The following is a 27,083-nucleotide window of genomic DNA, read 5'->3' on the forward strand; positions in this document are numbered from 1 at the left end:
AACCGGAACACCCATTAAAAATGGAAATGAAGTCCACAAATTACTTAAAACAATTCAGCTGCCCCAAGAGGTATCAATCCTCTAGCGCAAAGCCCATACTGAAAGGAACTCCAGAGATGCCCAGGGCAGATCGAGCCAGTAAGGATGCCACCGTCCACTTCCCTTGAGGGCCATTGCTAGGAATGGTGCAAACAGCAGTTGATGATTTACAAGATTTGAAAACCACGCGGGAGCAGTGGTCTGGGGAGGAGAAATGGACGTGGGTTGAAAATGGTCTCAAGTAATGGGAGGATGGGAATCTGGGGCACAGACCAACCAGTCGCTCCCCAAGCACTGTTGCCCTTTTTGACACAGCGGGGCCATTCAGGGCCTCCCCAGATGACAGACAGCTTCCAGAGAAGTTTTTGGGGAAAGAAATTTAAGAGGTTTGCCCAACTGGTAGTCAACAGTTGTGTGACCACCAGGCAAACAACCCTGGACATACCAACCAGATGCGTCAATTAAAGCCGCCAGCCCCAGCTTGCCTGCTTCAGGCATTTACAGACTAACGACATATCCCTGGCCAAGTGTCGGGGTACCCAGATGTTCTGGTAATTGTTGATAAAGTCTCAAAGTGGGTGGAAGCTGTGCCCACGCAAAGACCCACTGCCAATCACACCGTAGGGATATAAGGATTACATACCCCGGCGGGTACGCCCTAGCACAGTTGATTCAGATCAGGGTACCCACTTCATAGACTCGCATGTCAGGAAGTTCATAGATTATTGGAATCAAATGGGAACTACACTGCCCAGCCACCGTCAATCTTTGGGACGGGTTGAAAGAACCAATAGGATACTCACACTGAAGCTTGCGATGTACCATCAGGATGGCTTACCATGGCCTCGAGCCTTGTACTTTGTCCTAATGCAGCATGTGTACAATCCCGAACAGAACTACTGGCTTGAGCCCATTTGAGGTTAACACAGGGCAACTGATGTCCCTGCCCAAAACCATTGACTTGAATACCGCGGACTGTGATTTACTCCGTGACTCCTTGCTCAAGCACTGCTGAGACCTAACCACAGCTGTCAGTTCTGCTTCCCAACAAGAGCCGGCAGCCTGGGGCTGGGGGCAGGATGGGACAGGATCGCCCTGACGGAGGACACAGCTTAGTCCCTGGCACTTGGGTCTACATGGAGAAAATACAACGAGAGCCTCTAGGCGCCAGTTGGGAAGATCCCCACTGAGTCCTGCTGACCACAAACAAATGGTACCATCTGCCTCACTCAGCGTGAGACCCAGGGCAAGGGTACCCAGTGGGTAAGAGCAGATGCTCACAATGTTATCATTATTCCCCTCTTGGGGAACATCACCCTGTCTTTTCTGACTAAGGGGTCCTCCAATGCCAACGTCCTCACACAGGGCTGCAACAGCCCACTGGCCTTTGTTAACTGCATCATCAATGTCACCTGGAAACAGCAATGGTATCCTGGGTCCATTGCACAGTTCACTCGATATATTGGTAACTACTCTGTTTGCAGCCACAAAGTTACCCACAACATGGACCAGGTCATGCTACCTAGCCTATGTAGTGCCATTCATGTGGCACTCTCCTTATTTGTCATCCCTGTCACTCCGCTAATGATCTATTACTAAGATTGACAAATTTATAGCCCTTTGATCCTGGTCTTACTGCACTTATAAATCCCTCTCAGAAATTCACTTCCTTTAGACTGGAACAAATTGACAATGATATGACTGCTCTACAAAACGGATATAGTGCTGGACTGGATCCTCGCAGAGAAATGGGGTACTGGTGCTATAATTGGGAAGCAATGCTGTATCTGCATCCTTGATAATTCAGAAGTGATTACTGACCTCAAGACCATGTCCGCAAGGAGTTTGACAAGCACAAATATCCCACCGAAAATACCCTCTGGAGTTGGGTGACAGAATGGCTGGTCTCCCTGGGCACTAGTATTGTTCAAGGCATCACTATTTTACTAGCCGTTGTTTTTTCACTCTATATTTGCTTGCAATGCTGCTCTGCATGTGTTTGGCAGTTGATACAAGTGCCCACTCATGAATGGTCTTTGAAATTGTCTCCAAAGCTGTTAGGCTCATACATTTAGCCTGTTACTTTCTGATTCTGTCAGCAGTTGTGACAGAATCAAAATGGGGGAGTTGAGGGATTCAGTGGAAATCTACAAAGCAGGAATAGATTAAAAAGGACTTATTAAGATCAGAGTTAAAGTCATTAAAGGCGACTTACAGGGCAATAATAATCGTTTTGCATCAAAGAAGGGGAACTGATTATATCAGCACTTCGTGGAGGTAGATGCTAACTGTGTAAAAGAACTACAAAGGGTTCAGTACTCTGTAAAAAAGACATCTGTTGATCATATTAAGGAACTGATGACTGTAAGAATGTTGTGCATACAACTATCTGTTACAATGTTGGATTGGAAGGCCACGTCTACCCCTTGCAAAAGCCTAAGTTCAGGAAGATGTAACAGCAAGTTCTCCGAATAAAGACAACCAAAGGCCATTTCAACATTTCTCTGTCTCTCACTCCGGTTCGTGTTGTAAGAAGAACCTCAACAAATGTGAAACAATACTTCTCACTGTATCTCGGTACATGTGACAATATTAAATCAAATCAAATCAAATGACTTGCTGATTCTTATGTCTGATAATGGGACATTCCAAACTGCTTCTTTGAAATCTGTTAATGAGTTTATGAATGAGATCACCAAATACTTATTTGGAGGCTCTGCGATTTGAGTGTTTCTCACTGTTGCTCTCCCTATGAAAGTTGCATTGCCTTTCAGAAACAATGGGTGTATGCTACCCTCCAAGAAGACAATTTTCAAATCATGCAGCATTCACTCCCACCACTTCTGTCATTTGACAATCCAGTTCCAGAACTTTTCGTAGCGCCTTGAGAGTGTGTCAAATTTCTTTGATAGGAGCTCCCAGACCCGTGTCCTAGACCATCTAGAAAAATGAGGGAAACACCACCATTTGCTGGTTCTCATCACCCACACACCATCCAAACGTGGACATGTTTGACCATTCCTTCATTGTCACTCGGTCAAAATCCTGGATCTCCCTATCTAACAGCATGGTGGGAACATCTTCTAAACAGGATTTAATGCTGGTTTTATTCCTAGGATAAGTTTTAAAAGAGATTTCATGAAATTTCAAGGAATCAATTGCTTCAAAGAGAACGTCAAACAGACATTAAGGGAGAATCTGAGATAACAAAGTGTGGAGCTGGATGAACACAGCAGGCCAAGCAGCATCTTAGGAGCACAAAAGCTGATGTTTTGGGCCTAGACCCTTCATCAGAAAAGGGGGATGGGGAGAGTGTACTGAAATAAATAGGGAGAGAGGGGGAGGCGGATCGAAGATGGATAGAGGAGAAGATAGATGGAGAGGAGACTGGCAAGTCAAAGGGGCAGGATGGACTCAGTAAAGGTGAGTGTAGGTGGCAAAGTAGGGAGGAGATAGGTCAGTCCAGGGAGGATGGACAGATCAAGGGGTTGATATGAGGTTAGAAGGAAGGAAATGGAGGTGCGGCTTGAGGTGGGACGAAGGGATAGGTGAGAGCAAGCACAGGTTAGGGAGGCAGGGATGAACTGGGCTGGTTTGGGGATGCAGTGATGGGAGGGGAGATTTTGAAGCTTGTGAAGTCCACATTAATACAATTGGGCTGCAGAGTTCCCAAGCGGAATATGAGTTGCTGCTCCTGCAACCTTTGGGTTGATTCCTTTTATCTTGTTAATTTGGCTTGTTTCGCTTGCTGAAGGCATATTATCAGATGTTACCAACTGTATTTCTCCTGGAGAAGATGTAAGAGGAGTTGCCAAGAGCTACATTACCTGCTCAAGTTAAATTGTAATGACCACTGCACTGTTAAGGATCTAATACTGCTTCACCTAATACAAGTTGTTAACTTTTTCCTAGGGTGGAAGACTTCGAAACAAAGGAGCATTATTGTAATTTGAGAAGAGAAAGATTTTAAAAAAGCATGGAAGCCAGATAAATTATACCTTACATAAGTGCATTAGGGTAGTAGAACAGAATGCAGAAGATATTGCTACAGCTACATACAAGATGCAGAGAAAGGTCAGCTCTAATAAATGAGAGGTCTGTTCATAAGTCTGGTAACAGCAGGGAAGAAGCTGTTCTTAAATCTGTTGCCATGTGTTTGCAAGTATTTGTACCTTCTGCCCAGCGGAAGAGAGCGGGAGACAGTATAACCACAGTGGGAGGGGTCTTTGATTTGTTGGCTACTTTCCCAAACGAGCAGGAAGTGTAAACACAGCCAGTGGGTGGGATGCTGGTTGGCATAATGCGCTGTACTGTGTTCACAACTCTGTAAATTTTCTTGCAGACTTGGGCAGAGTGGTCGCCATACCAAGCTGTGATGCATCCGGATAGGATGCTTTCTATGATGCACCCATAAAAATTGGTAAGCGTTATTGTGCACATGCTGAACTTCCTTAGCTTTCTGAGGAAGGAGAGGCATTTCCTGCCTGTTGTTGTGGATGCATCAGATCAGAACATTGCTGATGTTTAGACCTAGCAGCTTGAAGCTCTCGACAACCTCCACCTCTGATGATACAGACAGGAGCGTGTTCTTCATTGCACTTCCTGAAGTCAATGACCAGCTCCTTTGTTTTGCTGACATTGAGGGAGAGATTGTTGACTTTACACCAGGCCACTAAGTTATTTGTCTATCTCTTCCCTGTGCTCTCTCTCATCGCTGTTTCAGATCCAACCCATGATGGCAGTATCATCAGCAAATTTGTAAATGGAGTTAGAGCAGAATTGAGCTGCCCAGTCTTGAGGATATTAGAATTATAGTAAGGGGCTGTGTGCACAGCCTTGTAGGGCACTGATGGTGAAGATTACAGTGGAGGAGATGTTGTTGCTTAGGCACATCAGCATGTACCTGGCTTGCCTGCAGTAGGGAGCCATCAAAGCCAATGGATGTGCTCGTCAATTTACATGAGGGAGGGAGAATACCACTTGGGTGGTCTACATTTGCGTTTGTTGGTGCTGAGAGTCTTGTGTTTCTCAACAGTGAGAGATAGGAGACTTGAGAGTTGCATAAGGCTGCTGGCATCACTTGAGCAGCAGAGGTTGGTGGAGGAAGCCCTGGTGAACAGATGGTTGATCAGCTGAGGGAGTGGGTGCAGTTGATACTGAGTTTGAAGCTAGCAGAGAAGACAAGCCTCGACAGAGATGCCCGACGGCAGATGGTAGCCTAGTATTATTCTGACCTGGACTATATAACTGCTTGCATGTTACTACTCACTGTGTAATGAACAAAAAGACAGTTTATATAACGACAACACTGAGCAATTTGGATTTGAAGCTGAGGGCATTCTAATGACCAGATTGAATGGCAAATGGGCAAGAGAATTTTGTACAGGCTGCTCTTCTGAGCAGGACATGCATTGATTAAGTGATTTTAGCAAAATTATGGACTTGTGAATAAAAATCACTGCTTCATACATGCTAATTTTTCACAATGATCATTAAGTGGAAGAAATAAACATCCCATTACAAACAAGGAAGAGGTTTTGGCCACTTGGCCCATCAACCCTCTCTGCCATCGATAACATCGTGGCTGAACTGAAATTAACCTCATCTCTACATTCCAGCATCACTGATAATCTTTCATCTCTTTAGTAATCAAGAATCTATCTGACTTTGCCTCAAAAATATTTAAAGATTCTGCATCCACGGCATTTTGAGGATGGGAAGTCCAAAGGCTCACAACCCTCAGAGAGAAATTTTTTTCTTCATGTTTATCTTAAATGCGTGACCCACTATTGTTAAACTATGACCCTTAGTCCTCAATTGTCCCACAAAAAGATCCATGCCAATACATTACCTCCAACACCAGGACCATTTATTTTCTGCAATTTGACATGGTAACTTATCAAATGCCTTCTAGAAATTTAAGTACAAAACATTCAGTGTTTCCCCTTTATTAACAGCTCAAGACACTTCAGCAAAGAACTGCAATGAGCTCCAACTCTTAACAATTAGTTAAATATGATTTCCTATTGACAAAACCATTCGCCCGCAAAACTTATCAGCTGGAACTTATTCATGTGCCCTGTTATAATGTCTAATTATAGCTTCTAACATTTTGCCCATGACAGATATTAAGCTGACTGTCCTGAAATTTCCTGCTCTATAACTACCTTCTGTTCTGAATAAAAGAGAGACATCAGATGTTTTCCCATCTAAAGTCTCCTTCCCAGAATCTCATGAATTTTGACAAATTTTAACCAACATATCAGCAATCTCACTAGTCAAGGATAACAAAGTGTGGAGCTGGATGAACGCAACAGGCCAAGCAGCATCTTTGGAGCACAAAAGCTGATGTTTTGGGCCTAGTCACTTCTGTTAAGACCCTAGGATAAAATCCATAAGGATCTAGGGACTTCGCAAGTTGTAGTTCCGACAATTTACTCAGTACTATTTACAGAGAAATAATTTCTTGAGTTCCTTTCTCTCTTTCAATTCCTGATTTACAGTTATTTCTGGGATGTTACTTATGTCCTGTCTGGTAACGACACAAAATATCTGTTCAATTTGTCTGATATCTCTTCATCCTCCACTATAATACTCCAGACTCATTTCTCTGTACGGCCAACATTAGTTTTGTTTGCTCTTTTCAATTTTTAGATATCTGACGAAACTTCTTCATTTTTTAAATTTTTGTCTATCTTTCTCTTATAACTCTAATTTTTCCCTCCTAATTAATCTTTTGTAATTCTTTGCTTCTTCTTATATTCTGTCCAATCTATTGACTTGCCACTTACGTTTGCACAATCAAATGCATTTTCTTTGAATTCGATACTATCTTTGAATGTTTTAGTTAACCAAAGATGGTGGTCTCATTCCTTCGAACTTTTCTTATTTCTGGGAAGATATCTTTTCTGTGCTTCCCAGAATTTCCCCTTCAATGTTTGCTGCTGTGTTTCAATTGAGATAGCCCTTAACCTAAACTCCAGCTCACTGCTGCTCACTGTACTTCCATGCCCCTGTTGCTTTTATTTCAATTCAAAATGCTTTGCGGTTTTTCATTTTATCCAAATTGCATCGGACATTGGCGGAGGAGGATTTAAAAGCGCAGTATTCTATGTATCACGTTCTCTATCTTAGTAAATGCTACATCCAACACATTAGCAATGTTGCTTTAAAAACACTTTGAGATTACCATACCAAGTACATAGATAGGCTATTAACAGATCAGCTTAACTGAAATAGATAATTGGTTAAAAATGTGATAAAACAAGTTGTATGGTAGAATGCTAAACAGCCTGGAATAATAGCATTCAATTTTCATTCAATTTGATCTTCCTATTAAAGCATGTGTGAGAAATAAACATATATGGAGAAACTACAGTGGTCAAAGCTATTCACCACAAACTTAAAAGGATGCTGATTCAGTTTATAATGTTCTTGTTTCTGATTCAGAAACTTGTGAATTCCAGGCCCATTGCAAAAGCTTCAGCATAGGGGTGGTGATTGACTCTAGATTGACTCCCCAGTGCAGTACTGAGGGAGTGCTGCACTGCCCAATGGTAAAAGGGGAAAGTTGCCATCGTCTTACCAGACCATTGGGCTGCTCTCTCATCAGAGAGAAACGCCAAGTAGTGGTTTAACCTGAGGGTCACCACGCCTCAGGCAAGAGGAGAGGTTGAGAATGAAAGCCCTTTATGGTTCCCTCGGCAGTGTGAGACTTGAACGCACGCTGTTGTCTTACAAGGCACTGAATGAAGGCTTTGTCTACCTTCACAGCTGGAAATAAAAGATTCCAATGATGCTATTTTCACAAAGCATGGGGAGTTCTTCCTGATGCCCTGTTCAGCATTTCTGACTCACCCAATACCTAAGTGAAGACAAGTGACATTGTCAGTTTCCCGTTGATGTGAATAAATTGTTTGGCTTATTTCTGAGACGCTGTGACTATGTTTGAAATGTATTTAATCTATAGAGTGGGGGTCTGGAGCAACCTGACATTATAAAAGGTCCTACAAAAAATTAAACATGTTTCCTGTAGCCAGTCTGCGTTTGCGTCATTGGTTATTCTGTTTGTGTTCTTTTGCATGTCATTGTTTGCTTGTAGAAGCACAAGAGTAAATACATTACAATACAGATAATGTCCAAAATAGAAACCAGACCAACAATTTTTCATATAGCTTATCAGCAATTTAATTTGCCTTCCCTCTTGAGCGTTATCAACCTCTGATGTCAATAATTCAAGGTGCCTTGTTTGAATTTTTGAATTGCATTCACTTCCAATAATCTCCAAATGGAATGCAACAAAACAAAACAACAGTAAAAAAAAGCGCTCGGCTTTCAAACACAAGGACTAACACTCAAACTAAAACAAAAATTGCCAGAGAAACTCAACGGGTCTGGCAGCATCAGTCGAGAGAAAACAGAGTAAATGTTTTGAGTCCATTGGCCCTTCTTCAGAACTGGACTCAACTTGCTAATTCTCAGTAATGAAATATTTTAAAACTGGAACCCCAAAACATCTCTGCTCCGAGATGCATTGTATGTATTTTGTTGACTCTTTTATTCCCGGCATATGTCAGGTATAGACAGCTGGGATTGAATGAATCCATAGAGGAGAACAAAGCCAGCAGAAGTGTACACAAGAGGGAAATCAAGAGGGCAAGAAGGGGACATGAGATAGTTTTGGCAAATAGAGTTGTGGAGAATCCAAAGAGATTCTTAAGCACTTCAAGGGCAAAAGAGTAACTAGGGAGAGAATAGGGCCTCTTAAAGATGGCCTTTTATGTGAGGAACCACAGGAGATGGATGAGATTCTAAATGAATATTTCTTGTCAGTATTTACTCTGGTGATGGGTGTGGGAACGAGGGAACTTGAGGAAATAAATAGTGATGTGTTGAAAAGTGTTCATATAATAGAAGGAAGTCTTAAAATGCATAAAGCTAGATAAATCCTCAGGGCCTAATCAAGTGTTTCCCAGAACTTAGTGGGGGTTTGCAGAAGAGATTGTTGGGCATCTTGTTGAGATATTTGTATTGTTGGCAGCTGTGGGTGAGGTGCTGGAAGATGGAAAGTTGGCCATTGTGATACCATTATTTAAGAAAGGAAAAGCCAGGGAAATATAAACTGGTAAGCCTTACATCTGTGGTGGATAGGTTGTTGGAGGGGATTCTGAGGGATGGAATTCGCAAGCATTTGGAACGGCAAGAACTGAATAGAGATAGTCAACATGGCTATGTGTGTGAGAAATCATGTCTCACTGACTTGATTGAGGTTTTTGAAGAGGTGCCAAAGAAGATTGATGAAGGCAGAGCAGGAGACTTTGTCTACGTGGACTTCAGCAAAGCATTCAACAGGATTCTGCATGGTAGACTGGTTAGTAAGGTTAGATTGGATCCAGGGGAGCTAACAAATTGGATTCAAAATTGGCTTGAAGGTAGGAGGAAGATGGCAGTGGTAGGAGGGGTTGCTTTTCAGACTGGAGGCCTATGACCAACAGTGTGCTTCAAGGATCAATCCAGGGTCCACTGCTCTTCATCATTTATATAAATGATTTGGATGAGTATTAGGGGGTATGGTTAGTAAATTTGTAGCAGATGATGCCAAAATAGGTAGTGTAGTGGACTGTGAAGAAAATTATCTCAGAGTACAACAGGACCATGATCAGTTGGGCCAATGGATTGAGGAGTGGCAGATCGAATTTAATTTGGACAAATGTGAGGTGTTTAATTTTGGTAAGCCAAACCAGGGCAGGACATATACGCCAAATGGTAGGATCCTGGGGAGTGTTGCTGAACAAAGAGATCTAGGGTGCAGGTGTGTAATTCCTTGAAAGTGGTAGGCAGGTAGACAGGGTGATGAAGAAAGCATTTGGTTCACTTGCTTTTATTGGTCAGTGCATGAAGTATGGGAGTTGGCACACATGCTGCAGCTGCACAAGGCATTAATGAGGCAACTTATAGGATACTGCATACAATTCTGGTCACCATTCTATAGAAGGGTGTTAATAAACTTGAGAAGATGCAGAAAAGATTCACAAGGATTTTGCGGGACTGAAGGGTTTGAGTTATAGGGAGAGGCTGAGTAGGCTGGGGCCATTTTCCCTGGCGCATAAATGCTAAGGGGTGACCTTATAGAAGCTTATAAAATCAAGGAGGGCATGGATAGGGTAAGTAGCCAAGGTTGTTTTCCCAGAATTGAGGAGTCTGAAACTAGAAGTCATAGGCTTAAGCTGAGAGGAGAAAGATTTACATAGGGCTTGAGTGGTAACCTTTTCATACAGAGGGTGGTGAGAGTATGGAATGAGCTGCAAGAGGAGGTAATAGAGGTGGGTACAGTTACAACATTTAAAAGGCATCTGGATAAGTAGGGTTGAGAGGAATATGGGCCAAATGTTGGCAAATGGGACTAGGACAGATTGGAATGTCTGGTCAGCATAGATAAGTTGGACCAAAGGGTCCATTTCTGTGCTGTATGAATCTGTGACTTTATGAGGTAATGTTGTGTCATTCCCAGGAGTGGGAATCAATACAGTTGAAGGAATGTACTTGCAAGAGAGGCCAAAACTCACAGTCTAGACAGCAAGATGAAAGACTGCGATTAAATTGTCAGAAACTTACAGGCGAGTCTAGTTTCCTGACTGCCGGTTTCAGGAAGCCATTTTGCAAGAATTTGCATCCCACGAATGCTGCGTCAAAGGCCAGTTCATCAAAATGATGTACCCAAATTGTGTCTTCCGCGAGCAAACAGTATGTGTTATCAGATTCCTGATTGTCTACAGAGATGTGAATCTGGTCTTTGGAGTGAGTGACTCCTGATTTGCCCTCTTTGGGGAATGTGTGTTTCTGTCATGTCATAATTAACATTAGATGATGTTAATCTAACTTTTGTTTTATTCATTCACAGGATGAAGGTGTTGCTGGCTTGGCCATATTTATTGCCCACTTCAGAAGGCAATAATACATGAACCACATTGCTGTGGGTCTGGAGTCACATGTACGCCAGACCAGGTAAGGATGGCAGTTTCCTTCCTTAAAGGGTTTTCATAAACCAGATAGGGTATATTTTTCCCCCACAATCAACAATGGATTCATGGTCATGATTGGATCCTTAATTCCAGATTGTGATTGAATGCAAATTTCACCACCTACCATGGTGGGATTCAAACCCAGAACACGACCTGGCTCTCTGGATTAATATCCAGCAATGACACTACTAGGCCATCACTTCCCTTAAGTTTCACAAGGTGCAGAAGGAAGAGAAGTTGGAGTGTAGCAGGCACAGGTCAAGGAGATAATGGGAACTGCAGATGCTGGAGAATCCAAGATAACGAAGTGCAGAGCTGGATGAACACAGCAGGCCATGCAGCATCTCAGGAGCACAAAAGCTGACGTTTCTGGCCTAGACCCTTCATCAGAGAGGGGGATGGGGAGAGGGTTCTGGAATAAATAGGGAGAGAGGGGCGGAACGAAGATGGAGAGAAAACAAGATAGGTGGAGAGGAGAGTATAGGTGGGGAGGTAGGGAGGGGATAGGTCAGTCCAGGGAAGACAGACAGGTCAAGGAGGCGGGATGAGGTTAGTATAGGAAATGGAGGTGCGGCTTGAGGTGGGAGGAAGGGATAGGTGAGAGGAAGAACAGGTTAGGGATGCCACCCAAAGGTTGCAGGAACAGCAACTCATATTCTGCTTGGGAACCCTGCAGCCCAATGGTATCAATGTATCACTGCATCCCAAAACCAGCCCAGCCTGTCTCTGCCTCCCTAACCTGTACTTCCTCTCACCTATCCTCTCCTCCCACCTCAAACCGCACCTCCATTTCCTACCTCCTAACCTCATCCCGCCTCCTTGACGTGTCCCTCTTCCCTGGACTGACCTATCCCCTCCCTACCTACCCTCCTATACTCTCCTCTCCACCTATCTTCTTTTCTCTCCATCTTCGGTCCGTCTCCCCCTCTCTCCCTATTTATTCCAGAATCCTCTCCCCAAGCCCCTCTCTGATGAAGGGTCTATGCCCGAAACATCAGCTTTTGTGCTCCTGAGATGCTGCTTGGCCCACAGCTCAAGGAAAGAGGTTTGTCTGCTTAAGACTACCGAGTTGATTGGGGGAGAGTGGAAGGGCCAGAATATATAGTTGCAGTCCTCTACACCAGTAGCCTGAATGATTCTGTCCAAGGGAAGGAAGAAAATGACCATCTGGGAGCCCTTTAAATACGACACCAGGTGCCCACTTTCAGCCTCAATCCCGCCACAAGATTCATCACGCTATTTGCTCACTCACATGAAATGAGCTGAGATTGGCGTAATTGCATGAGAGAAAAGGTTTTCGGACATGGTGCAGCAGATGTAAAACAGAGGTCAGGAAAATTACTTCTCTCAAAGGGTTGTGAATCTGTGGATTTCACTCTCAGAGTATGGCAGATGCTGGGGCATTGACTAAATTTGAGGAGGAGCCGAAGAGATTTTTAATGAGTAACGTATCAAAGGGTTATAGATAGTGGACAGGAAAATGGAATTGAAACCAAGATGAGATCAGCCACGATTGTATTGAATGGCAGAGCAGGCTCAAGGGGCTGAAATGTCTACGCCTGTTCCTAGTTGTTATGTTGCACTCAAGAGTCACTTGCGTCCTGACTAGCTAATGTAGACTGCATAATGCACAGTCCAGCCAATGACCCACCCTTGCTGAGTCTCTAACTCTGGCTGTGACTCTTCACCTGCCTTCTCACCCACTAAAAAGTGATTGAAGCAGAATTTGGAAAATATAGAGAAAACGTACTCCTTAAGAAATTAGTTTTATTGTTAATTGACTTAGGCAAAGGAAAATTAAACAAGAGATCTCCATATTGGTTCAAAATATATGATCGTTACCCTGTTAAAAAAAAACTTCAACTTTTCCCTGATGCAGAAGTAATCCTTACCCTGCTGGTCCAGCCAATGATACCCACATCCTGTGAATGGATAAAAAAGTTGTTGAAGTATATCTTGTAGAGGATAGATCATGCTGGTGGATGTTTAAGCTGCTGTGCAGAATGCAAATCGAGCAAGTCTCTTAAGTGTTGATAACGTCAAGCTTCTTGCATATTGTTGGAGCTGAGCTTACCCAGCCAAGCGGGCAGTATTCCATTATACCTCTGACTTGTGCCTCGTAGATGATGGAAAGGTTTGTGAAGCCCAGAGGCGTGTCATTTACTATGCAATCTCTGAGCTGCTCAATATTTATGTGCACATCTAGCTAAAGTTCATTGGTGCCTGTCAGGATTTTGATGACAATCTTGCTGACTTTCAAACACAGCTGATAAGTTCTGTTTCTGTCAAAAGTTGTCAATGCTTGGCACTTCTGCAAGTATCATTTGCCACTCGTCTGTCCAAGGCTGAGCATTGTTCAGGTCTTGTTAGACTTAGATATGTCTGACTTAATTAGCCATAGAGTTATGAATGGTACTGAGTAATATGAAATTATCAAGAGTTTGAGTTTAAAACAATAACCTGGGGACTCCCTTCGGTAATGCCCTGGGGTTGTGATCATGTGATTCACGCACCCACAACCAAACCCCTACCCCAATATGTGTCTAATCATTGGCAAGTCTTCCCGTGATTCCCACAGATTTTTCCTTAATGCTACACTTGGTCAACAACTTTGCTACATCACCTGTGGAATTCAACCCTTTGGTTGATGTTTACATCAAGACTGCAACGAGGACTGAAACAAATAATAAAAGAAGAAATTGTTGGAAAGACTCAGCAGGGAATAGTCCCTGTGGAATGCTGACAGGGGAGGCAAGGGGAATAGGTGCTGGTAGCATCCTACTGGAGGTGGTGGATGCATCTGATTGGTCCTGGTAGTACACACACTGTGCATTATTATGTGGTCATTGGAGACCAAGTGTCACTTGAGAGCACCAACAACAACACTAGCCATCACTTTGCTGGTGAGTGAGAGGAGGTTGATGGGGTGTGGGTAGGAGAGGAGGGGGGAAACATGGATTTGTCCTACCTGCTTGAGACAGTGCATATTTGAGCAATTCTCTATGTGGTTGAGTGGATGCCAGTGTTTAGGTGAATTCGAACTGCATGGCTAGAATCACAACTGAATCTAGAGCACAAATTATCAGCAACACAGCCAGGATGTTGCTGGGTCTCGTTGTTTTAATGTGCCCAATGCAGTCAGCTCTGTTTTTGTGTCATACGGATTGGCTTACACAAGCTAAGCACAGGCTTCTATGTTGATGAGGACTTTGAAGAGAAGACTCAGATGGATTTGTTGTTTTGATGAATGATATGGATGAGGTTCACAGCCCCCTGCCCAGCTTATTTGTTTCGTGATGAATTTCTGATTTCAATCCTGCTCTGATAGGTGGGCAGAATGACAAAAAAAAATTCCTAGTTATTCTGTAACTGGTGCAGATTATAAATGACGGTGATTTGGCAAAAGGTCTCAATCCGAGTCATTGAATGACAAGCAAAAAAGACACAACGAATGGCTGAACCTACAATTGGAAAGGGGAAGAAAATAAAATCAACGTCTTCATGAATTAAGAAGCATTTGGTATCTGTAAAGCAGGAAGGAACAGTTGCAATGCAATGCATGTATACAGCTTTGTGCTCTGTTGCTATTCTTAAATAATACATTGTGTAATACTGAATAGATTATTGAGCCCTCTGACACACATATTAAGCTTCTCAGATTACAGGAACTAATTTAAATCACACTCTATCAGTTCTGTAACCCTTAAGGAAAATTCCTAGCATGAATGCACTTTATAATTACTGGGTGAATGAGATAGTTCAATCAAGAAGGTCATATGGCAAAACTGGTGTAACTGGTAAAATACCATCTTGTACATTTCAATCTTAAACATGTACTGCATACTTTATTATCATGATTCAAATATCCTTGATCTAACCCTTCAACTTGTATGAACAGCCAGTGAGCACATCACATCCACCCATGTTACTAATTATTCCTTGAATCATCCAAAAGGGATGACTACCTTTCTGTAATTCACCAATAAATAAACAGCCAGCACGTCTGAAACACGTCAATAAGTGTCAACATTCCAGCTTTGGGGCATTATATCTGGGCACAAACCTGTGAACTAGTAGTCCCCTATGAACTGGGATAAGCCTGTCAGCCCCTCGATCCTGATTCAATTAGGTAGCTATGCTATATCTCTGTCTTTGCTCCACTTCCATTAATATTCTTTACCTGACCAAAATCTATCAATCTCTCAGTCTTGACGGATAGTTTGTTGAACATGTGCATATTTGAGTTGGCAGCACTGTGTAACACCACAGCATTGTACTTTTCTCCCTTGGCTCAGTTGTTGTATTTACTGCATTATAGAAGGAGCTTGATCTTCCAAGATGCTGTCTCTTTATCGTATTATCGAATTCATTTCAACCCGTAGTTGGATAGCAAACAATAAAACAGTGCCAGCCCAACCCAAATGACTTTAACAGATCTAAAGAGCTATTTCCTGGTTCATCAATTGACATTTCCGAGAAGGTCACATCTTCAGGGCAACTTTACAAATGCAGATCCAAGAACGTGCAATTGTCACCATTCTGGACAAAGCAAGTCATTTGATTGCACCACTGTCTGCCAGCTTAAAAATTAACTCACACCACCACTGCAGTGGCAGCAGTATGTGCCATCTATACATTGCATGGCAGCAACTCACCATGGCTTCTAACGCAGCATCTTCCATACCAACAACTTGTGCCACTTAGAAGGCCAAGGGCATGGGAACACCACCTCCGAACCTAGGCTCCCCTCCAGGTCATACAACATTCTGTCTTAGAAATAAATTACTGTTCCCTCACTGCACTCAGGTCAAAATCCTGGAAGTCCCTCCCTAACAGCACTGTGAGTCTAGCGCACCACATGACACCAGCAATTAGCACCACTTTCTCGAGGGCAATTAGGGATGGGCAATAAATGCTGGCTTTGCGAGCAATGCCCACAAATTCTTAAAAAAAAATTCAGAACAGAGAAACACCAAGACTAACACAAAATTCAGCTTTGTAAACTGGACCAAATACTTCCTATGTGTGGAAAATGCACTTAAGAGCGTGGAAAAATGATGAACTAGAGAGGACAGTTACACTTAAGCCGCCACTAGATAATTAAAAGTTAAGGTGGACATTGAGCTGCTCATTGTCTTTATTTGTGTGCTGAGTCAGCCCACCATTATTTTGAAGCCCAGAGTCCTCAACTCAAAACCAAGGCCTAGCCTCTAATGCAGTCCTAAAGGAATGCTTCACCTTTCAGATGAGGCATTACACCAAGGCACCATTTACTCCCTCATGTAGATGTAGAATATCCCATGACATGATTCAATGAACAGGAAGAGAGTCTTCCAAGTGTATGTGCTAGACACCTATCTGCTAACCAGTGCAACCAAATAAATAAACTGCCTAGTCATGATCATGCTGCTATTAGTGGGCTTTTTGCTGTTGCATTTTCCTACATTACCTGAGTACTACACTTCAATTGCACATAGTTAGCGTTGTAGCATTGTGACACAGTGAGTTTGATAAATATGCTATATAAATAAATTGTTTTTTTTCTATTTTCTTAAAATGAGCAATGTAACAAAGCTGTGTTAATTATCCATCTCTAGAACTGATGTTCATGAGAACTGTCCTTTCTATCCTGCTGACCTTTTTGGTTCCCAGAATGGTACTGGGGGCTGAGTTTCACCAAAAGAACAGAAATATGTTTATAAGAATAAGACACAGGATAAATACATACTTATAAAATCTTTACTCGGTCCAAACAAAAAGGACCCAACAATGAAAAGATAAAAATTAACATGGTAATCTCTGAGATGAAATCATGGAGAAGCATATTAAAATTCTAATTAAAGAACAAACCTTAGAATGAAACATTTTAAATATTCTTTTTCCTATTCCAGAAAGAGAGCTGGGAAACGTGAAAGATTACAGAATGCTTGAAACTGAGGATGAGCACGAAATAGTAAATAATCTGATGACTACTTCCTGTATGTTTTCATAACAAAAGATGTGAGCAACTTGCTCTCTTCAAAGGCAACCAAACCAAAGCAAAATCAATAAGCGATAAAAATGAGATACAAGTCAGACGGGTTTAAAAAGCTCAAAACAAGTGGAGCTAGAAATGTCAAATTGTAGAACTCTCCAACGGCTAGAGGGAAGTGTTGTGAGCTACCAGAAGTCAATTTGAGAGTTAGTGGACTCTGAGTAAAACTAAGTTGGAGCTGTGATAACCTCGAATCAATATTCATGCTGATCTTATTAATGTTGATCTTGCCTAGTACATGTGCTGTGAAGTATAAGGTGTTTCCCTTGCGCGTACTTTCATCCTATTATCTGAATGTGTGTCCTTCCTCACTATGATCTGCTCGTACTGCTCACAAACAAAGCTTTTCACTGTACTGAGGTACATGTGGCAATAAATCAAACCAATCAATCAATTCAGAAATGTTGACAAATGGAACCAAGTAACTACAGACTCAATAATCTTAGTTCCACTTCATGTGAGTACTAGGCCGCATTAACAGAAGTAAGCTTGAGAGTTATCTTCCTGTCAATAACCTTGTCAAGACTGGAGTTACTTGAATTCAGAAGAAGCAATAGCCAAGCTCTGCAACTCGTTTGGAAAAATAATAAGCCAAGAGATTGTGGAAAGCCATGTGACATGATGAGTTTAGAGTTCCAAAAGGCCTTTGAACTAGTTCCACACAAAGGATATTAATTACACGCAAAAAAGAGACTCAGGATAAATCTTGGAAACAAATACAAAATTGGACAGTAGAAAACAATGAGTAACTGTTACAGGAGTCAGTTTGAAGTTCTGGGCAAGGACCAAAGGGGGACCCCAGGGGACAATGGCAAATCTACTGCTGTTTCTAAGTTCAGAGTATTTTTTTTGGATTCAAGAACTCAATACAATGGTCCAATTTAGAAGCTACCACACTAAGACAGACAGTGAAAATGATAAAGTTGCATAATATATGCATTGATCAAGAGGAATGATCACTGGAAATGAAATCAGACAAGTGCAAAGCACTCCACATCCGAAGGAGAATGAGCAACTTCCTTGAGTAACTCTGAAATAACTAAGGGTGAGGTTGAAAGAGATTTTGTGGTCTCATTTGACTCAGTGCCCTATATATCTAATCAACGCAAAACGGCAATGAATAATTCAAAATGAATGCTGAGCTATAGAGTTAGAACACAAAATTATGGAGAAGAGAAGGTTATAATTAATTGTATAGCGTTGTGGTCAGACATTACCACAAGTATTATGGGAGTTCCGATTCCCAAAGGACAAAGGAGTTGTGAAAGCACCGGAAGCATTTCAGGAAACAGCTATTATACTAGTGAATCAGATCTCCGAACTCCACAAAAACAAAAATTTGGGTAAACCTGAGCACTTCAACTTGTTAAGGATGCACCAGAGAGTGGAATTACACAGATAAAACTATCAAATATAAGATCATTCGGAGAATAGAAAGCTAAATCCAGAATTATATTTGAAATTAAACAAAGACATAATGCAACATATTTAAACTAATCCAATTTAATACTAACAGCAGAAAGATTGATTAATACTTGAAATAGAATCCCCCTGATAAAGAAGTGGAGACAAGGATTATGAAATTATTTAAGAAGTAATTAAATGCTTCGAAAGGAGTACATTGGGTCTCTTCAGATAAATGGATTAAGCTGGGCCTCATGGCCTTTCTCATTTTTAAAATCTTCTTTCTCATTCAATCATGGGTGCTGCTGGCCAGCTGGCATTTATTACGTGTCACTAGTTGCCCTTGAGAAGGTGCTGGTGAGCTGCCTTGTGAACCACTGAAGTTCTGTGCTGTTGTAGATAACTACTTTGTGATTTTGGATTTCCTTAGTATGAAATGCTGATTATGTTGAGCTCAATAACACTCATTTTTTATGGGCATTTGGTTTGACACTCATGGCAAGGGATTTTGGTTTCAGTTAGGTGTCTTGCAATGCAGTGAAAGTTTATATAGTAAAATATCCATTACACGTGTGCTCTTCATAAGCTCAACATTCTATTAATTGCTTAACTTTTAGTCAGATACCAGGTCATTTTTGTTTCAACCTAAATGTGTAAGTTGTTGGAAAATAAGCTTGGAATGGAAGAATTAGTACACCTAAAGCATCCAGGCCCGAAATTATTTTTCCACAGGTTCGAGATAAACATTCCCCACTTAATCTGAGACTTATATTTTAAAAATAAAAGCACGTATTAAATAATAAAAGCAAAATTAAAAGAATTGAGAAAATACTGCCTCACTGTTAGAACTTTTATTCTGTATACAGCTTCCTTTTAACCCAAAGTGGATAGGGAAGCAAAGTATATACTCTACTCCTGCTATAAGTGGAAGGGAAATCATGCCTAATGTTTTACCTCAAATTAGCATTTTATTAAAATGAAGGTCTTGTGCAAATTATGAATGAAGACTTGAAGGTCAATATAAAATATTTACCATTAAAATAACTGGACAAAGATCTGATTTCCTTATTTTTAAAATAATATTTCACATTGGAAAGATCACTCCCACTGATCAGAAAATTGACACTTTCATCCTTAATTAACTCTCACCCGTGGGATACCTTAAGCTACATTTGCTCTCACCCCAGAAATGTCTTGATTTAACAATTCTCGGTCTGCTGTTTAATCTCTCCAAGGCCCGGTCTTTCCCTTTCCCTCTAATCCTTTTGATATCTTAATGTTTCTCTAATTCTAACTTATTCTGCCATTGTTGAACTCCTTTGGCCCCAAAGGGCAGCTATGCTTTCAGTTGCCTTGACCCTAGGCTCTAGAATTCCTTCCCTAGTATGGGGAGAGAGTGAGACCAGCATGGGAGAGAAGTGGAGCCCTTGTGGAGGAGTCCAGTGTGGAACATATATAGGCCCATGACTAAAGAAGGACTGTAATTTGGAACTTCTAACTTTATATTTTATTTACTACTCTATATTAAGAAGAACCATAATGTTGAACTTTTAACTTATTTCTTTATTTTCTACTTTTTATCTAAGATTTTGTACCTAGCTTCCTTGTACCATGCACCTTCTTGAACCACTGCGGTTCTGTGCTGTCGGTAGATAAGTACACTGTGATTTTGGAGATAATGGGAACTGCAGATGCTGGAGAATTCCAAGATAATAAAATGTGAGGCTGTGCTGTGTTCATCCAGCCTCACATTTTATTACACTGTGATTTTGGGCTTCTTTAAGTTTGAAATGCTGACTATGTTGAGCTTTAACAAAATAACACTCATTACTTAAGGGAATTTGATTTGACACCCATGGCAAGGGATTTTTGTTTCAGTTTGGTGTCTTGCAATGCAGTGAAAGTTAACATTGTACAAGAGCCATTACATGTGTGCATTTCATGTCTCCTCTTCATACCACAACATAAACAGCAACATTATAAACTTTTCGCCGTACTCCTATATCTGTGTGCTTGAATGTGTCAAAAAACCTAATTCTATTTCTAGTTTTAATTCTAAATTTCTCTGCTTCTCAACCTCTCTCTCCTCATTTAAATTAACTAAGCTTTTGTTCACCTATCCTATTATCATTTTATGTAACTCAATGCCATGCTTTGAAAGCGCTCAGTGAAGCAACTTGAAATATTTAAACACAGTTTATAAATCTAAGTTGTTGCGAAATGTTATTGAGAAAAGTATAACAATATTACAGAAGTGTTGCCTCGGACTAATTCACCACACAAAACAGTGGGATCTCTTGACCATGATTTATTGATTGGTTGAACAACGATGTTCGATTGTCAATGCTTCTATTGTAACTCCTGATATTAGATTTGCGTCTGAGCTTTCTTAATTTTGTAGCATTGCAGTTCAATGAAAATCCCAATGGAATTATCACCAATGACACACATTTATCCTGTCACATGGGTTGGAAATGTTCCCATCATTTTGCTTGTCAATCAGGAGCTTCTCTCCACCTTGCTTTTTGTCCCTTAGGGTAGCATCAACACTTAGTTGTCAACCCAAGTTCAGAACTAACGAAGATGTCGTCATTAACACATGGCAGTGTTTTTTTTAACAGTTCTTAGGATTCAAATGGGGTTGCAATCAATCCCAATTAAACTCATCCAAGAGATAAAAATGAGATGTACATAATATATTTTCCCATACTATTCAGAATTATAACCTTAAAAAGATATGAGCAGGTTCTTGACCTCGGGCAAGTGTACAGACGTATTTGCTAAGCAGAGATGGTGGCACACAGTGGCAATGTCAACCAGAGGTTTGGGCTAATACTCTAACGATATGGGTTTAAATCCCACCACAACAGTGAGTGAGTTTTTAATTCAATTAAGAAAACCTGGAGTTAGAGCTAATCTCTTAAACTACACCAATTCCTGGAAAACCCATTTACTTCACTGATGTCCTTTAGGGAGTTAGAATCTGTCATCCCTGTCTATATATAACTCCATATTCAGTGCATTATAGTTGACTCTTAACCGTTCTTTAAGCAAGCCATTAGATATAAAAGCACTTAGGGACAGGGAACAAAATGCTGACATTCACAACCTATGAAAGAGTAAATAAAAGAAGGTGCGCAACAACAAAGCATTTTTAAACCTGACACTTTATTTGTTTCTTGTGACAGCGTTGCAAAACTTTCCAAGATAAAGATATCACTGTTTCTATCCTGTAAACAGTTTTGTTCTATAATGAAATTATTCATATGACCAACTATAAATAGCACTGCAGATGTAGATTCTAATCCTCACAGCTATTGAAAATTCCCCGAAGAATGGGTGCATGTGCATGGGGGAGTCCTTTGCTTACTTGGGGCTCCCTATGACTTGCACTAAACCCCCAGGCTACCTGTGTCCCGACTGATTCCTGTAAATCCCTCGCACCTGCATTGTCATCAGCAAAAGGTTGAAATAATTTGCATGACCGGGGGAAAGCAGTCTTTCAATGCAGGATCATGAAATACTTCAGAATAACAGTTCCACAGCTGGCCATTTAGTGCTCACCAGGCCTTGGAAATTGAAGTTGGGGTTAAAAGCAGATCCCAAGCCTGCAGTTACTGGTCATTGCACACCACCCTCCATTCCCCAAAAAGCCGTCTGACCAAATTTGAACATTGGCAGTGCTGAAGCCTGACCCAGATGCACTGGGAGATTTTGGCATTGCTTACTTAGGCTGGAGACCTTGAGTCTCCTCCAGGTAAGTGAAGAAAAACAAATATTTAGGGTGCCAAGGATTTAATGGGTTACACCTCAGGGCAATCGTTGCATTCGCTGGAGAGTCCTTACCATCCATCAACGCTGTCTGTGCATCATGCAGTCTCTGATCCTGTCAGCCCTTTGGCTGCCACGGGTTGGAGGGATGGGGATCTCCTGCATTAAGTTGGCAGTCAGAGGCCCTAATACCCAGCAAAATTTTGGTGGCCCCATAAAATGGCTCTTTGTAAGGCCTTTAACTATTCAAAGCAGCTCCCGTCTCTTTTTTTTTGAGAGGTCGCGGTCGTGGAAGCTGCTGTGCATCCATTTTTGTTGCTGAAAAACAGCCCTTATGCCAGAATGACAGCAGGCTGAGGGCCCCCATTATTTAAGCACCCCCTCCAACTCCAAACCTGTGTGTTAAGGGAATGGCAGAATTCTGCCTTTCGACATTAGGCAATTGCAACACTCATAATTAATGAATTTCACATCATTAACTATTAAACTGTTAAACATCCATCACAGCTATCTTTAATTTTTTGCTGTACTGTGTCTTTGATGTTATTCATTATCATATAAAGCTTTTAAGGATCATTATTGACTCAATATTTGTTGTTCTTAACTCTGCACAAGAATGCATCCCATTCCAATGACTTGGCATTTAATTTAAAGTTAAGCACTGCCAGTAATGCCATTTCCTTGGATAAGACTGGTTGACTTCTCAAGTGGAGGTAAATGACTGCATGACCTATTGTAGAAAGGCGGGAGGTTCTCACAGTGTTCTGTTCAGTGTATGTTCCTCAAGCAACGGTCCAAACAAAAAAAAAAGTCACCTTGACATGTTTGTGGGACGTATTCAAAATGGTTATTGCTGTTTCTTACATATTAACAATGCTTATGCTTTCAAAGCTGGATTATTGGCTGCTTTGGAACATTCTGAAATGAAGAATTTTAGCTTTGAACAATGGATACTTTTAGCTGTGATGAATGACTTAATAGGCTGGGTTGGTGACTTGGGAACAGAGGGGAGTAAAGGGAGCTTTAGTTAAGGTACATGAGTTTAGGAGGGGTCTATGGAGAGTGTGTAAGAGGAATAATTAGAGACAGATACATAAAGAAATGGGTAGACGAATGAGGGAGACATTGAAGAGGATGTTTTTCACTCCAAAGAACTCACATCTGAAAAGTGGCAGAGACCGATATCCTCGTCGCATTCACAAATTAATTGAACATGAAGGGCAATAACCTACAAAATTATAGACCAAGAGCTGGAAAGTGGGATTGGGCTACTTAGTGCTTTTTCAGCCAGCACAAAGAGGGTGGGATAAATGACCTCCCTCTGTTCCCCTAATTTTCTAAGATTCTCTTTCTGAGTGCAAAATGCTTTAGTTGATATTTATCAGTATAGCTGCTTAGTGATATATAGAGTTGTAGAATCACGAAGCACAGAACCAGACCCTTCTGCCCACTTGTCCATGCCGACTAGGTTCCCTAAACTGACCTAGTCCCATTTGCCTGAGTTAGGCCCGTATCCTTCTGAACCTTTCCTATCCATATACTTGTCCAAATGTGTTTTAATGGTTGTAATTGTACTCGCCTCTAACATTTCTTCTGGCTGCTCATTCCATAAATGCACCGGATCTGTGTGAAAATGTTGCCCCTTTTAAATCTTGCCTCTTTCTCCTTAAACCTATGCCCGCTAGTCTTGGACTCTGTTACCTTGAAAAAAGACCTTCTCTATTTACCTTATCAATGCCCCTCACAGTTTTATAAACTTCTAAAATATCAGCCCTCAGCCTCTTAACACTGCAGGGAAAAAAGTCCCAGATATATTATTTTCAATTTATTTTAGACCGTTTACAATTGGTTACTTAACTAATACTTAGCAATGTATTTTTTTTCATTTAGCTAAGCATCTGGAAGTTGGACATAGTTTCTAAGAATACAGGGAGAAATGTAAATATAGGTCTTCTCCTTACGAAATTGTAAGCTGTTTTCCCTGTAGCCGCTCAAGTCTTTCTGTCACCATCAAATTAGTTAGAACTTAACACAGTCCCCACTATTAATCCTTTCAGAAGCTTATACAGCAATACTCTCCTCATCATCTTATGTCATCAAGTACTTTGCAAAATGTACAGCCTCACTCAGTCATGGTTGTCACAATATTTTGATTGGGATTAACACATGGAGCATTAATCCAAGGGCGACCTCTGTGCAGCTACGACTTCCTGCTATTAAAACATGCACCTTCCATCTCCTACTGAAATTGAAATTGCAGCTTCATTAGGACTCTATGATCCTTCTTTGCATCCACAATTTCTGTGCAGAAACTTGATTTTATTCCCTCAATGTCACGATGGATTTTAAGTATAATATGAACTCTTTGCGGACTGGCAATAAACTTGTTAGTTGTAATTTGGCCCGCTTGAACCATGCTTCCTTGAGTCTAGCATTATCTTTTCCACTCAGTAGACAGCCTTAATGTTTTCTTTTATTAAAAAGCTCTGGTATTTTTGCCAGTGTAGGTGCTTTACTGAATTCCTATGACAATACTTCTGGATGTTTTTAATGTTTTGGAGTCACATCTTCCAGTCTTCTGTTATCTAAGCACATCCAACAAACCATTGGAAAATGCTAATCACTGAACCATCTATGTCAACTGACGAAAACCTTCCCCCAGAGAGCAGTGGAGGAAGGATCATTGAATATTTTTAAGGCTGAGTTGAATAAATTCTTTGTTGACAAGGGAGTCAAAGAGTATGTGGGTAGACAGAAAAGTAGAGGTTATGTTCAATTTAGCCATGAACTGATCAAATGGTGGAACAGCTTGAGGCGCTGAGCTGTATTTTGTATTTACCCTTGTTTCTATCAATGAATTTTATGGATTCCACTTTTGGCCTTGATATTGTTATGAATCATCAAATCATTCTTTATGATAAAGTTTCTTCATACAGTTCAATACAAAATATTTTACTTCATTTATTGGTATCTTCTCATAAATATTAATTCCTTTACTTCATTGTCATAACATGACTGGTGACTTCCAATTAAATTTTCCTTCTCTTTTAATTTACCAAATACAGGTTAATGTATACACAGAGACAGCAACATATTTTCCTTGGACTAGCTTTTCTTTCACTCTTGCTGTGATCTGAAGTTTTCTGGATAGTTCAATTCAGGTCCAATACGTATATTAGTGCAGAGATGGCTTTTTACCTATCATACTTCAATCAGTACTTCCAGTTTTGGATTTCCACTTTCTCTATCTTTCCTGAAACAAACCTCAATCCTCTTGCCACAACTTGTTTGAGGGATGATGGTCAAAGTCTCTATTTTATCACTGACTTCCCTCAGCACTATAGGATGTAATCATCAAGTTCTAATGCTTTTTCTACTTTGAGACACAAATTTGTGATACTAATCCCTTATCTATAGTCACACTATTAAGTTGTTTCCCTGGCTCCCCTTCTTGCCTTTCATTTTCACTGTAGCATTCTACAGCATGTTTTGGGGTGAAAACTAGGGTAAAGTCCTTTTGTAACATCTTCACTCTTTGCCTAAAAATGTATCAGTTTGAAATTGGTCAATAACAACAGTGCAAAACAAGTTTGTGACAAAGTGGGTTTTGTTTGAATACTGCAATTGTTTTTAATTTCACACTGGTTGGAATACATTACCAATATTGTTAATTTCAAAGCATGTAAAAATGAAACTTATTTTGCAACCTGTACTTGTTTTGCAAGCTGCTTGGTCTTGTTTTGAATTGTCAGACCTCAAATATTATACCACAGTTCAAAACATCACTTTAATTCTGATTTATCCAAAAGAATATCAGATTTTACTGAGCTTTCTATTGGTATTATAATTATTTCTGATGTAGTCTACATCCTGATAACTTTCTGCTGGAAAATATCTTTTCATCTGTCTTACCTGCTATCTTTACAATTCATCAGGGCTAGTTTTATATTAGCTTGATTGAAATTGCATTATCACCCGCCCCTCCACCTTCACCATTGATCGTTTAATAGTAAATATTTTACAACTTTTCTGGAATTGGTCACTATTTCTCATAACATTACCTTTCCTATTTAACCAGTGTTACTTTCATAAATTGAGTCCACCATCAACATTACTTTAATATGGTTGTAATGATTGGGTTATGTTGTCAATTAGGACTTGGTTTTAGCATTTGACTATTGTTTACCCCAAATGCATTTGTCAATTGGTAGTTATTTTATAAGACTCATTCAGGGTTCACTTCAAAATGTTTTGCTCACCTACAAATGCACATCTATTAGGGGCAGCACAGTGACTCAGTGGTTAGCACTGCTGCCTCACAGTGCCAGGATCCTGGGTTTGATTCTACCCACGGGTGACTGTCTGTGTAGAGTTTGCACATTCTCCCCATGCGGGGTTTACTCTGGGTGCTCTGGTTTTCTACCACCCGGAAGCCAGGTGGATTAGCCATGGGAAATGCAGGAATCGGGAGGGTTTGGGTTTGATGCTCTTCAGAGAGCCAGAGAGGACTCAATGGGCCAAATGGTCCATACGGTAGGGATTCTATGATTTTACCTTCTGATTTGTTCAAGATCTCCATGCCATGCTGCAAACGAGCTACTCTCCTTCATTACTGGAAAGTGGAAAAACAAGCTCATTGCAAAGTTCAATATTTGGCAATAGTACTGAAGGCCTGTGCTCCCAAACTAACCATGCTGCTAATCAATGACAATGGGAACTGCAGATGCTGGAGAATCCAAGATAACAAAGTGTGGAGCTGGATGAACACAGCAGGCCAAGCAGCATCTCAGGAGTAAAAAAGCTGATGTTTCGGG

Source organism: Stegostoma tigrinum, chromosome 17 (assembly GCF_030684315.1).
Source record: "Stegostoma tigrinum isolate sSteTig4 chromosome 17, sSteTig4.hap1, whole genome shotgun sequence".
Taxonomy (NCBI): domain Eukaryota; kingdom Metazoa; phylum Chordata; class Chondrichthyes; order Orectolobiformes; family Stegostomatidae; genus Stegostoma; species Stegostoma tigrinum.